This window comes from Phyllobates terribilis, unplaced genomic scaffold, assembly GCF_046119375.1.
Source record: "Phyllobates terribilis strain yellow unplaced genomic scaffold, ASM4611937v1 Scaffold_13__5_contigs__length_258822181, whole genome shotgun sequence".
Classification (NCBI taxonomy): domain Eukaryota; kingdom Metazoa; phylum Chordata; class Amphibia; order Anura; family Dendrobatidae; genus Phyllobates; species Phyllobates terribilis.
In genome coordinates, this window is record NW_027362773.1 from 217,966,067 (window position 1) to 217,978,563 (window position 12,497).

Consider the following 12,497-nt stretch of genomic DNA (forward strand, 5'->3'; position numbering starts at 1 on the left):
ACACGCTTTTAATGCCACTCAGAAGAGACGTGGAGGTCAGAGTGGTATAACAACACGCTTTTAATGCCCCTCAGAAGAGACGTGGAGGTCAGAATGGTATAACAAGATGGTTTTAATGCCCCTCAGAAGAGACGTGGAGGTCGCAGTAGCTTAAAAAGACGCTTTTAATGCCCCTCAGGAGAGACATAGAGGTCAGAGTGGTATAACAAGACGCTTTTAATGCCCCTCAGAAGAGACGTGGAGGTCAGAGTTGTATAACAACACGCTTTTAATGCCCCTCAGAAGAGACGTGGAGGTCAGAGTGGTATTACAACATGCTTTTAATGCCCCTCAGAAGAGACGTGGAGGTTAGAGTGGTTTAAAAAGACTCTTTTAATGCCCCTCAGAGGAGACATGGAGGTCAGAGTGGTATAACAACATGCTTTTAATGCCCCTCAGATGAGACGTGGAGGTCACAGTAGCTTAACAAGATGCTTTTAATGCCCCTCAGAAGAGACGTGGAGGTCGCAGTAGCTTAACAAGACGCTTTCAATGCCCTTCAGAAGAGACGTGGAGGTCAGAGTGGTATAACAAGACGCTTTTAATGCACCTCAGAAGAAACGTGGAGGTCGCAGTAGCTTAAAAAGATGCTTTTAATGCCCCTCAGAAGACACGTGGAGGTCAGAGTGGTATAACAAGACGGTTTTAATGCCCCTCAGGAGAGACGTGGAGGGCAGAGTGGTATTACAACATGTTATAATGCCCCTCAGAAGAAACGTGGAGGTCAGAGTGGTATAACAACATACTTTTAATGCCCCTCAGAAGAGATGTGGACGTCGCAGTAGCTTAACAAGACGCTTTTAATGCCCCTCAGAAGAGACGTGGAGGTCAGAGTGGTTTAACAAGACGCTTTTAATGCCCCTCAGAAGAGACGTGGAGGTCAGAGTGGTATAACAAGACGCTTTTAATGTCCCTCAGAAGAGACGTGGAGGTCAGGGTGGTATAACAACACACTTTTAATGACCCTCAGAAGAGAAGTGGAGGTCAGAGTGGTATAACAGGACGGTTTTAATGCCCCTTTGAAGAGACGTGAAGGTCACAGTAGCTTAACAAGACGCTTTTAATGCCCCTCAGAAGAGACATAGAGGTCAGAGTGGTATAACAAGACGCTTTTAATGCCCCTCAGAAAAGACGTGGAGGTCAGAGTGGTATAACAACACGCTTTTAATGCCCCTCAGAAGAGACGTGGAGGTCAGACTGGTATTACAACATGCTTTTAATGCCCCTCAGAAGAGACGTGGAGGTCAGAGTGGTATAGCACCACGCTTTTAATGCCCCTCAGAAGAGACGTGGAGGTCAGAGTGGTATAGCAACACGATTTTAATGCCCCTCAGGAGAGACGTGGAGGTCAGAGTGGTATATCAACATGCTTTTAATGCCCCTCAGAAGAGACGTGGAGGTCCCAGTAGCTTTACCAGACGCTTTTAATGCCCCTCAGAAGGGACGTATAGGTCAGAGTAGTATAAAAAGATGCTTTTAATGCCCCTCAGAAGAGACGTGGAGGTCAGAGAGGTATAAAAAGACGCTTTCAATACCCCTCAGAAGAGACGTGGAGGTCAGAGTGGTATTACAACATGCTTATAATGCCCCTCAGAAGAAACACGGAGGTCAGAGTGGTATAACAAGACGCTTTTAATGCCCCTCAGAAGAGATGTGGAGGTCCCAGTAGCTTAACAAGACGTTTTAATGCCCCTTAGAAGAGACGTGGAGGTCAGAGTGGTATAACAAGATGCTTTTAATGCCCCTCAGAAGAGACGTGGAGGTCAGAGTGGTATAACAAGACGCTTTTATTGCCCCTCAGAAGAGACGTGGAGGTCAGAGTGGTATAACAAGACGCTTTTAATGCCCCTCAGAAGAGACTTGGAGGCCAGAGTGGTATTACAACATGCTTTTAATGCCCCTCAGAAGAGACGTGGAGGTCAGAGTGGTATAGCAACACGCTTTTAATGCCCCTCAGAAGAGACGTAGAGGTCAGAGTAGTATAACAAGACGCTTTTAATGCCCCTCGGAAGAGACGTGGAGGTCAGAGTGGTATAACAACACTCTTTTAATGCCCCTCAGAAGAGGAGTGGAGGTCAGAGTGGTATAACAAGACGGTTTTAATGCCCCCTTGAAGAGACGTGAAGGTCACAGTAGCTTAACAACACGCTATTAATGCCCCTCAGAAGAGACGTGGAGGTCGCAGTAGTTTAACAACAGGCTTTTATTGCCCCTCAGAAGAGACGTGGAGGTCAGAGTGGTATAACAAGACGCTTTTAATGCCCCTCAGAAGAGACGTGGAGGCCAGAGTGGTATAACAACACGCTTTTAATGCCCTTCAGAAGAGACGTGGAGGTTCCAGTAGCTTAACAAGACGCTTTGAATGCCCCTTAGAAGAGACGTGGAGGTCAGAGTGGTATAACAAGATGCTTTTAATGCCCCTCAGAAGAGACGTGGAGGTCAGAGTGGTATAACAACACTCTTTTAATGCCCCTCAGAAGAGACTTGGAGGTCAGAGTGGTATAACAAGATGGTTTTAAAGCCCCTCAGAAGAGACGTGAAGGTCGCAGTAGCTTAACAAGACGCTTTTAATGCCCCTCAGAAGAGACTTGGAGGCCAGGGTGGTATAACAACACGCTTTTAATGCCCATCAGAAGAGACGTGGAGGATCCAGTAGCTTAACAAGACGCTTTTAATGCCCCTTAGAAGAGAAGTGGAGGTCAGAGTGGTAAAACAACACGCTTTTAATGCCCCTCAGAAGAGACGTGGAGGTCAGAGTGGTATAACAACACGCTTTTAATGCCCCTCAGAAGAGACGTGGAGGTCAGAGTGGTATAACAAGATGGTTTTAATGCCCCTCAGAAGAGACGTGGAGGTCGCAGTAGCTTAAAAAGACGCTTTTAATGCCCCTCAGAAGAGACATAGAGGTCAGAGTGGTATAAAAAGATGCTTTTAATGCCCCTCAGAAGAGGCGTGGAGGTCAGAGTTGTATAACAACACGCTTTTAATGCCCCTCAGAAGAGACGCGTAGGTGAGAGTGGTATTACAACATGCTTTTAATGCCCCTCAGAAGAGACGTGGAGGTCAGAGTAGTATAAAAAGACTCTTTTAATGCCCCTCAGAGGAGACATGGAGGTCAGAGTGGTATAACAACACGCTTTTAATGCCCCTCAGATGAGACGTGGAGGTCACAGTAGCTTAACAAGATGCTTTTAATGCCCCTCAGAAGAGACGTGGAGGTCGCAGTAGCTTAACAAGACGCTTTTAATGCCCCTCAGAAGAGACGTGGAGGTCAGAGTGGTATAACAAGACGCTTTTAATGCACCTCAGAAGAGACGTGGAGGTCAGAGTGGTATAACAACATGCTTTTAATGCCCCTCAGAAGAGACGTGAAGGTCAGAGTCGTATAACAAGATGGTTTTAATGCCCCTCAGAAGAAACGTGGAGGTCGCAGTAGCTTAACAAAATGCTTTTAATGCCCCTCAGAAGACACGTGGAGGTCAGAGTGGTATAACAAGACGCTTTTAATGCACCTCAGAAGAGACGTGGAGGTCAGAGTGGTATAACAATACACTTTTAATGCCCCTCAGGAGAGACGTGGAGGTCAGAGTGGTATTACAACATGTTATAATGCCCTTCAGAAGAGACGTGAAGGTCAGAGTCGTATAACAAGATGGTTTTAATGCCCCTCAGAAGAAACGTGGAGGTCGCAGTAGCTTAACAAGATGCTTTTAATGCCCCTCAGAAGACACGTGGAGGTCAGAGTGGTATAACAAGACGCTTTTAATGCACCTCAGAAGAGACGTGGAGGTCAGAGTGGTATAACAACACACTTTTAATGCCCCTCAGGAGAGACGTGGAGGTCAGAGTGGTATTACAACATGTTATAATGCCCCTCAGAAGAAACGTGGAGGTCAGAGTGGTATAACAACACACTTTTAATGCCCCTCAGAAGAGAAGTGGAGGTCAGAGTGGTATAACAAGACGGTTTTAATGCCCCTTTGAAGAGACGTGAAGGTCACAGTAGCTTAACAAGACGCTTTTAATGCCTCTCAGAAGAGACATAGAGGTCAGAGTGGTATAACAAGACGCTTTTAATGCCCCTCAGAAAAGACGTGGAGGTCAGAGTGGTATAACAACATGCTTTTAATGCCCCTCAGAAGAGACGCGGAGGTCAGAGTGGTATTACAACATGCTTTTAATGCCCCTCAGAAGAGACGTGGAGGTCGGAGTGGTATAGCAACACGCTTTTAATGCCCCTCAGAAGAGACGTGGAGGTCAGAGTGGTATAGCAACACGATTTTAATGCCCCTCAGGAGAGACGTGGAGGTCAGAGTGGTATAACAACATGCTTTTAATGCCCCTCAGAAGAGACGTGGAGGTCCCAGTAGCTTAACCAGACGCTTTTAATACCCCTCAGAAGGGACGTAGAGGTCAGAGTAGTATAACAAGATGCTTTTAATGCCCCTCAGAAGAGACGTGGAGGTCAGAGAGGTATAAAAAGACGCTTTCAATACCCCTCAGAAGAGACGTGGAGGTCAGAGTGGTATTACAACATGCTTATAATGCCCCTCAGAAGAAACGCGGAGGTCAGAGTGGTATAACAACACGCTTTTAATGCCCCTCAGAAGAGATGTGGAGGTCCCAGTAGCTTAACAAGACGTTTTAATGCCCCTTAGAAGAGAGGTGGAGGTCAGAGTGGTATAACAAGACGCTTTTAATGCCCCTCAGAAGAGACGTGGAAGTCAGAGTGGTATAACATCACCCTTTTAATGCCCCTCAGGAGAGACGTGGAGGTCAGCGTGGTATAACAACACGCTTTTATTGCCCCTCAGAAGAGACGTGGAGGTCAGAGTGGTATAACAAGACGGTTTTAATGCCCCTCAGAAGAGACTTGGAGGCCAGAGTGGTATTACAACATGCTTTTAATGCCCCTCAGAAGAGACGTGGAGGTCAGAGTGGTATAGCAACACGCTTTTAATGCCCCTCAGAAGAGACGTGGAGGTCAGAGTAGTATAACAACACGCTTTTAATGCCACTCAGAAGAGACTTGGAGGTCAGAGTGGTATAACAACACGCTTTTAATGCCCCTCAGAAGTGACGTGGAGGTCCCAGTAGCTTAACCAGACGCTTTTAATGCCCCTCAGAAGAGAAGTAGAGGTCAGAGTGGTATAACAAGACGCTTTTAATGCCCCTCAGAAGAGACGTGGAGGTCAGAGAGGTATAAAAAGACGCTTTTAATTCACCTCAGAGGAGACATGGAGGTCAGAGTGGTATAACGACACGCTTTTAATGCCGCTCAGAAGAGACGTGGTGGTCAGAGTGGTATAACAACACGCTTTTAATGCCCCTCAGAAGAGACGTGGAGGTCAGAGTGGTATAACAACACACTTTTAATGCCGCTCAGAAGAGACGTGGTGGACAGAGTGGTATAACAACACGCTTTTAATGCCCCTCAGAAGAGACGTGGAGGTCAGAGTGGTATAAGAAGACGCTTTTAATGCCCCTCAGAAGAGATGTGGAGGTCAGAGTGGTATAACAAGACGCTTTTAATGCCCCTCAGAAGAGACGTGGAGGTCAGAGTGGTATAACAACACGCTTTTAATGCCCCTCAGAAGAGACGTGGAGGTCCCAGTAGCTTAACCAGACACTTTTAATGCCCCTCAGAAGAGACGTAGAGGTCAGAGTAGTATAACAAGATGCTTTTAATGCCCCTCAGAAGAGACGTGGAGGTCAGAGTGGTATAAAAAGACTCTTTTAATGCCCCTCAGAGGAGACATGGAGGTCAGAGTGGTATAAAAACACGCTTTTAATGCCCCTCAGATGAGACGTGGATGTCACAGTAGCTTAACAAGACGCTTTTAATGCCCCTCAGAAGAGACGTGGAGGCCAGAGTGGTATAACAACACGCTTTTAATGCCCCTCAGAAGAGATGCGTAGGTCAGAGTGGTATTACAACATGCTTTTAATGCCCCTCAGAAGAGACGTGAAGGTCAGAGTCGTATAACAAGATGGTTTTAATGCCCCTCAGAAGAAACGTGGAGGTCGCAGTAGCTTAACAAGACGCTTTTAATGCCCCTCAGAAGAGACGTGGAGGTCAGAGTTGTATAACAACACGCTTTTAATGCCCCTCAGAAGAGATGCGTAGGTCAGAGTGGTATTACAACATGCTTTTAATGCCCCTCAGAAGAGACGTGGAGGTCAGAGTGGTATAAAAAGACTCTTTTAATGCCCCTCAGAGGAGACATGGAGGTCAGAGTGGTATAACAACACGCTTTTAATGCCCCTCAGATGAGACGTGGAGGTCACAGTAGCTTAACAAGATGCTTTTAATGCCCCTCAGAAGAGACGTTCAGGTCGCAGTAGCTTAACAAGACGCTTTTAATGCCCCTCAGAAGAGACGTGGAGGTCAGAGTGGTATAACAAGACGCTTTTAATGCACCTCAGAAGAGACGTGGAGGTCAGAGTGGTATAACAACATGCTTTTAATGCCCCTCAGAAGAGACGTGAAGGTCAGAGTCGTATAACAAGATGGTTTTAATGCCCCTCAGAAGAAACGTGGAGGTCGCAGTAGCTTAACAAGATGCTTTTAATGCCCCTCAGAAGACACGTGGAGGTCAGAGTGGTATAACAAGACGCTTTTAATGCACCTCAGAAGAGACGTGGAGGTCAGAGTGGTATAACAACACACTTTTAATGCCCCTCAGGAGAGACGTGGAGGTCAGAGTGGTATTACAACATGTTATAATGCCCCTCAGAAGAAACGTGGAGGTCAGAGTGGTATAACAACACACTTTTAATGCCCCTCAGAAGAGACGTGAAGGTCACAGTAGCTTAACAAGACGCTTTTAATGCCTCTCAGAAGAGACATAGAGGTCAGAGTGGTATAACAAGACGCTTTTAATGCCCCTCAGAAAAGACGTGGAGGTCAGAGTGGTATAACAACATGCTTTTAATGCCCCTCAGAAGAGACGCGGAGGTCAAAGTGGTATTACAACATGCTTTTAATGCCCCTCAGAAGAGATGTGGAGGTCAGAGTGGTATAGCAACACGCTTTTAATGCCCCTCAGAAGAGACGTGGAGGTCAGAGTCGTATAGCAACACGATTTTAATGCCCCTCAGGAGAGACGTGGAGGTCAGAGTGGTATAACAACATGCTTTTAATGCCCCTCAGAAGAGACGTGGAGGTCCCAGTAGCTTAACCAGACGCTTTTAATGCCCCTCAGAAGGGACGTAGAGGTCAGAGTAGTATAACAACATGCTTTTAATGCCCCTCAGAAGAGACGTGGAGGTCAGAGAGGTATAAAAAGACGCTTTCAATACCCCTCAGAAGAGACGTGGAGGTCAGAGGGGTATTACAACATGCTTATAATGCCCCTCAGAAGAAACGCGGAGGTCAGAGTGGTATAACAACACGCTTTTAATGCCCCTCAGAAGAGATGTGGAGGTCCCAGTAGCTTAACAAGACGTTTTAATGCCCCTTAGAAGAGAGGTGGAGGTCAGAGTGGTATAACAAGATGGTTTTAATGCCCCTCAGAAGAGATGTGGAGGTCGAAGTAGCTTAACAAGATGCTTTTAATGCCCCTCAGAAGAGACGTGGAGGTCAGAGTGGTATAGCATCACCCTTTTAATGCCCCTCAGGAGAGACGTGGAGTTCAGCGTGGTATAACAACACGCTTTTATTGCCCCTCAGAAGAGACGTGGAGGTCAGAGTGGTATAACAAGACGCTTTTAATGCCCCTCAGAAGAGACTTGGAGGCCAGAGTGGTATAACAACAGGCTTTTAATGCCCCTCAGAAGACACGTGGAGGTTCCAGTAGCTTAACAAGAAGCTTTTAATGCCCCTTAGAAGAGACGTGGAGGTCAGAGTTGTATAACAAGACGCTTTTAAAGCCCCTCAGAAGAGACGTGGAGGTCACAGTAGCTTAACAAGACGCTTTTAATGCCCCTCAGAAGAGACGTGGAGGCCAGAGTGGTATAACAACACGCTTTTAATGCCCCTCAGAAGAGAAGTGGAGGTCAGAGTGGTATAACAAGATGGTTTTAATGCCCCTCAGAAGAAACGTGGAGGTCGCAGTAGCTTAAAAAGACGCTTTTAATGCCCCTCAGAAGAGACGTGGAGGTCAGAGTGGTTTAACAAGACGCTTTTAATGCCCCTCAGAAGAGACGTGGAGGTCAGAGTGGTATAACAAGACGCTTTTAATGCCCCTCAGAAGAGACGTGGAGGTCAGAGTGGTATAACAACACGCTTTTAATGCCCCTCAGAAGAGAAGTGGAGGTCAGAGTGGTATAACAACACGCTTTTAATGCCCCTCAGAAGAGACGTGGAGGTCAGAGTGGTATAGCATCACCCTTTTAATGCCCCTCAGGAGAGACGTGGAGGTCAGCGTGGTATAACAACACGCTTTTATTGCCCCTCAGAAGAGACATGGAGGTTCCAGTAGCTTAACAAGACGCTTTTAATGCCCCTCAGAAGAGACGTGGAGGTCAGAGTGGTATAACAACACGCTTTTAATGCCCCTCAGAAGAGACGTGGAGGTCAGAGTGGTATAACAACACGCTTTTAATGCCCCTCAGAAGAGACGTGGAGGTCAGAGTGGTATAACAAGATTTTTTTAATGCCCCTCAGAAGAGACGTGGAGGTCGCAGTAGCTTAAAAAGACGCTTTTAATGCCCCTCAGAAGAGACGTGGAGGTCAGAGTGGTATAACAAGACGCTTTTAATGCCCCTCAGAAGAGACGTGGAGGTCAGAGTTGTATAACAACACGCTTTTAATGCCCCTCAGAAGAGACGTGGAGGTCAGAGTGGTATTACAACATGCTTTTAATGCCCCTCAGAAGAGACGTGGAGGTCAGAGTGGTATAACAAGACGCTTTTTATGCACCTCAGAAGAGACGTGGAGGTCAGAGTGGTATAATAACACGCTTTTAATGCCCCTCAGGAGAGACGTGGAGGTCAGAGTGGTATTACAACATGTTATAATGCCCCTCAGAAGAGACGTGGAGGTCAGAGTGGTATTACAACATGCTTTTAATGCCCCTCAGAAGAGACATGGAGGTCAAAGTGGTATAACAAGACGCTTTTTATGCACCTCAGAAGAGACGTGGAGGTCAGAGTGGTATAATAACACGCTTTTAATGTCCCTCAGAAGAGACGTGGAGGTCAGAGTGGTATAACAACACGCTTTTATTGCCCCTCAGAAGAGACGTGGAGGTCAGAGTGGTATAACAAGACGCTTTTAATGCCCCTCAGAAGAGACTTGGAGGCCAGAGTGGTATAACAACACGCTTTTAATGCCGCTCAGAAGAGACGTGGAGGTTCCCGTAGCTTAACAAGACGCTTTTAATGCCCCTCAGAAGAGACGTGGAGGTCAGATGGTATAACAACACTCTTTTAATGCCCCTCAGAAGAGACGTGGAGGTCAGAGTGGTATAACAAGATGGTTTTAATGCCCCTCAGAAGAGACGGGGAGGTCGCAGTAGCTTAACAAGATGCTTTTAATGCCCCTCAGAAGAGACATGGAGGTCAGAGTGGTATAACAAGATGCTTTTAATGCCCCTCAGAAGAGACGTGGAGGTCAGAGTGGTATAACAACACGCTTTTAATGCCCCTCAGAAGAGACGTGGAGGTCAGAATGGTATTACAACATGGTTTTAATGCCCCTCAGAAGAGACGTGGAGGTCAGAGTGGTATAGCAACATGCTTTTAATGCCCCTCAGGAAAGACGTGGAGGTCAGAGTGGTATAACAACACGCTTTTAATGCCCCTCAGGAGAGACGTGGAGGTCAGAGTGGTATAACAACACGCTTTTAATGCCCCTCAGAAGAGACGTGGAGGTCAGAGTGGTATAACAACACGCTTTCAATGCCCCTCAGAAGAGACGTGGAGGTCCCAGTAGCTTAACCAGACGCTTTTAATGCCCCTCAGAAGAGACGTAGAGGTCAGAGTAGTATAACATGATGCTTTTAATGCCCCTCAGAATAGACGTGGAGGTCAGAGAGGTATAAAAAGACGCTTTCAATACCCCTCAGAAGAGACGTGGAGGTCAGAGTGGTATTACAACATGCTTATAATGCCTCTCAGAAGAAACGCGGAGGTCAGAGTGGTATAGCAACACGCTTTTAGTGCCCCTCAGAAGAGATGTGGAGGTCCCAGTAGTTTAACAAGACGTTTTAATGCCCCTTAGAAGAGACATGGAGGTCAGAGTGGTATAACAAGACGCTTTTAATGCCCCTCAGAAGAGACGTGGAGGTCAGAGTGGTACAACAAGACTCTTTTAATGCCCCTCAGAAGAGACGTGGAGGTCAGAGTGGTATAACAACACGCTTTTAATGCCCCTCAGAAGAGAAGTGGAGGTCAGAGTGGTATAACAAGACGGTTTTAATGTCCCTTTGAAGAGACGTGGAGGTCACAGTAGCTTAACAACACGCTATTAATGCCCCTCAGAAGAGACGTGGAGTTCAGAGTGGTATAACAAGATGGTTTTAATGCCCCTCAGAAGAGACGTGGAGGTCGCAGTAGCTTAACAAGATGCTTTTAATGCCCCTCAGAAGAGATGTTGAGGTCAGAGTGGTATAGCATCACCCTTTTAATGCCCCTCAGGAGAGACGTGGAGGTCAGCGTGGTATAACAACATGCTTTTATTGCCCCTCAGAAGAAACGTGGAGGTCAGAGTGGTATAACAAGACGCTTTTAATGCCCCTCAGAAGAGACTTGGAGGCCAGAGTGGTATAACAACACGCTTTTAATGCGCATCAGAAGAGACGTGGAGGATCCAGTAGCTTAACAAGACGCTTTTAATGCCCCTCAGAAGAGACGTGGAGGTCAGAGTGGTATAACAACACGCTTTTAATGCCCCTCAGAAGAGACGTGGAGGTCAGAGTGGTATAACAACACGCTTTTAATGCCCCTCAGAAGAGACGTGGAGGTCAGAGTGGTATAACAAGATGGTTTTAATGCCCCTCAGAAGAGACGTGGAGGTCGCAGTAGCTTAAAAAGACGCTTTTAATGCCCCTCAGAAGAGACATAGAGGTCAGAGTGGTATAACAAGACGCTTTTAATGCCCCTCAGAAGAGACATGGAGGTCAGAGTTGTATAACAACACGCTTTTAATGCCCCTCAGAAGAGACGTAGAGGTCAGAGTGGTATTACAACATGCTTTTAATGCCCCTCAGAAGAGACGTGGAGGTCAGAGTGGTATAAAAAGACTCTTTTAATGCCACTCAGAGGAGACATGGAGGTCAGAGTGGTATAACAACATGCTTTTAATGCCCCTCAGATGAGACGTGGAGGTCACAGTAGCTTAACAAGATGCTTTTAATGCCCCTCAGAAGAGACGTGGAGGTCGCAGTAGCTTAACAAGACTCTTTTAATGCCCCTCAGAAGAGACGTGGAGGTCAGAGTGGTATAACAAGACGCTTTTAATGCACCTCAGAAGAGACGTGGAGGTCAGAGTGGTATAACAACACGCTTTTAATGCCCCTCAGATGAGACGTGGAGGTCACAGTAGCTTAACAAGATGCTTTTAATGCCCCTCAGAAGAAACGTGGAGGTCGCAGTAGCTTAACAAGATGCTTTTAATGCCCCTCAGAAGACACGTGGAGGTCAGAGTGGTATAACAAGACGCTTTTAATGCACCTCAGAAGAGACGTGGAGGTCAGAGTGGTATAACAACACGCTTTTAATGCCCCTCAGGAGAGACGTGGAGGTCAGAGTGGTATTACAACATGTTATAATGCCCCTCAGAAGAAACGTGTAGGTCAGAGTGGTATAACAACATAATTTTAATGCCCCTCAGAAGAGATGTGGACGTCGCAGTAGCTTAACAAGAAACTTTTAATGCCCCTTAGAAGAGACGTGGAGGTCAGAGTGGTATAGCAAGACGCTTTTAATGCCCCTCAGAAGAGACGTGGAGGTCAGAGTGGTTTAACAAGACGCTTTTAATGCCCCTCAGAAGAGACGTGGAGGTCAGAGTGGTATAACAAGATGGTTTTAATGCTCCTCAGAAGAGACGGGGAGGTCGCAGTAGCTTAACAAGATGCTTTTAATGCCCCTCAGAAGAGACATGGAGGTCAGAGTGGTATAACAAGACGCTTTTAATGCCCCTCAGAAGAGACGTGGAGGCCAGAGCCGTATAACAACACGCTTTTAATGCCCCTCAGAAGAGACGTGAAGGTCAAAGTCGTATAACAAGATGGTTTTAATGCCCCTCAGAAGAAACGTGGAGATCGCAGTAGCTTAAAAAGACGCTTTTAATGCCCCTCAGAAGAGACGTGGAGGTCAGAGTGTTTTAACAAGACGCTTTTAATGCCCCTCAGAAGAGACGTGGAGGTCAGAGTGGTATAACAAGATGGTTTTAATGCCCCTCAGAAGAGACGTGGAGGTCGCAGTAGCTTAACAAGATGCTTTTAATGCCCCTCAGAAGAGACGTGGAGGTCAGAGTGGTATAGCATCACCCTTTTAATGCCCCTCAGGAGAGA